Genomic DNA, 2,454 nt, shown 5'->3' with positions numbered 1-2,454 from the left:
GACCTATAATGTATGAAGCCATATCTCTTAAACCATTGACCTATGAGCTCTGATTCTTGGGCCATTGGATAGAGGAATGAATTCCCTTCAAATGAGCTTTGGTGGGAATTTTTCTGATGAAGTATGAATATTTGGTGAATTTTCAAAGTTTGGTTGACTTTTTTTAATTCATGCCCAAAATAGTAACTTTTGACTTTTGACTTTTCTGATCCTTCCTTGATGAACCATGATCAATTCTTGATCAAATGGTGAATGATACTTCAATGTGAGGGTCTTGACAAAAAATCAGGAGTTTTGACTTTATTTTGACCACAGTTGACTTTTTAGGTCAACTAGTCGACTGGTGACTTTCTGAACTTTTGAGTGGCCAGAGCTTTGAGATAGGCCTTGATACTTGTCATGGAAGTAATTTGAGCCTTATGGGATGTCTTGGAGTCATTAATTCAGTGATTTTCCTTTGAAAGAAACAAACACTAGTTCAGAGCCTTTGTGTAGGGGAAAGTGTCTGGAAGCTTTGTGTGTTGATATGAATTTGTGTAAGAGAAATTGTGTGGGCAAATTTTGGGGTATGACAGCTGCCCCTGTTCAATTATCTTAAACCTGAAGATGTAGAGTGGTTTGTGTGCCAGTCGGTATCTGAAGGTGGAAGATGATTGAACACTAGAATACCAAGAAATTTGCCCTAGCTGAAATAGGGACTTTTGCCGGAGATGGGCTTAAAGATGCCATATGACTTGATAGGATTGAGGGTTAGAATGTGTCGTATGTTAGACTGTTTGCATCCTCAGATGTCTGGAAAACCGTGCGTTAGGTTGATGGATAGGTCGTGCGTTAGACTACCCCATTTGCATCCGTAGATGTCTGGAAGACCGTGCGTTAGGTCGAAGAATGAATCGTGCGTTAGACTATTCTCAATTGCATCCTCAGATGTCTGGAAAACCGTGCGTTAGGTTGATGGATAAGTCGTGCGTTAGACTACCCAATTTGCATCCGTAGATGTCTGGAAGACCGTGCGTTAGGTCGAAGAATGAATCGTGCGTTAGACTATTCTCAATTGCATCCTCAGATGTCTGGAAAACCGTGCGTTAGGTTGATGGATAAGTCGTGCGTTAGACTACCCAATTTGCATCCGTAGATGTCTGGAAGACCGTGCGTTAGGTCAAAGAATAAATCGTGCGTTAGACTATTCTCAATTGCATCCTCAGATGTCTGGAAAACCGTGCGTTAGGTTGATGGATAAGTCGTGCGTTAGACTACCCAATTTGCATCCGTAGATGTCTGGAGCGCCATGCGTCAGGCGTTGCTTTGAATAAGATTCGCTTCTTTGTAATGTACCTGTCAAACATTGTTAGCTTTTATGTAATGTTATGATGCATGAACTATGTGCTTCTCAAAATAAATGAGGAATGTGTATGTGATGTATGAATATGTTTATGACTTATGATGCGTGTTTATGATTTATGATGTATGATTATGATCTGTGCTTCTCGGAACATCTCGATTGAGAAGATAAATCTCTATATCCTTGTGAGTTTGATGTTTGATCTTGTCTTGAGGATGCTCAGTTGGGGATTCATGGTTTCCGCTTGGGGATGAAAGTAACTTGATGTATCCTGATTGGGGGTGAAATATACTAGTAAGCCATGTTGGAGAAGGGCAAAGTGTTGGAGAACCGGTAGTGTTGAAGATGTCAACTCTGTTGAGGAGCTATGTCTTTTATTGGACGAGAGCATTTGGAGATATCTTCTTAATGATTACTCTGTGGGGATGTGATTTTATGAACCTGGCTCTGTGGGGAGACATGGGCATCTTGAAAGTTGCCCCCAGTATTATAGTAACTACCATTTGATTCAGGGCACGCCGCTGAGTATTGATCAAGATGTCAAACTGGACTTGCATAGATTTGCCCCCCAGCTAGTAGGAACTTTGGAAAGATTCGCCTCGCGAGGACTTTATGAGATATGCACTATGGGCGACATGCCCCTAGTAATCATAAACTTAGGACGATGCCCCTGACTGTTTTTGCTTCTGAGAGATTCTCGGAATCTTGACCTGATTGTCCCAGATTGATTGGGCAAAGCGTGTCATGCCCCTTGTATACGTAGGAGATATTGCTTCTCAGAGTAATCTTGTCTGTCAGGATAACTTTCAGTCATTAGTTGTACCCTGTGCAAGTTCTTTCTGATGCTAACATTTGAAATTATGTAGCAGAATATGTTTAATAATGAATTCATGAGATGCAATGCATACGTTTGTCTTGAGTTTTTGAAAAACCTTTAAAACAGGAAATGTAAAAAGCGCAATACTTGTAAAAACATGATATTTGTAACAACGTGGTGTTTGTAAAAATGAAATATCAACTCAGCATTTTTGGTAAACCTTAAGGAGTCAGGATACCCTTTTGGTGACAGTATGCTTTTGAACTAACCATACTTCAATTAGGACTTTCAAGGG

Source organism: Vicia villosa, unplaced genomic scaffold, assembly GCF_029867415.1.
Source record: "Vicia villosa cultivar HV-30 ecotype Madison, WI unplaced genomic scaffold, Vvil1.0 ctg.003445F_1_1, whole genome shotgun sequence".
NCBI classification, from domain to species: Eukaryota; Viridiplantae; Streptophyta; class Magnoliopsida; order Fabales; family Fabaceae; genus Vicia; species Vicia villosa.
The sequence above is the reverse complement of the archived record's forward strand: the minus strand, read 5'-3'. Positions refer to the sequence as shown.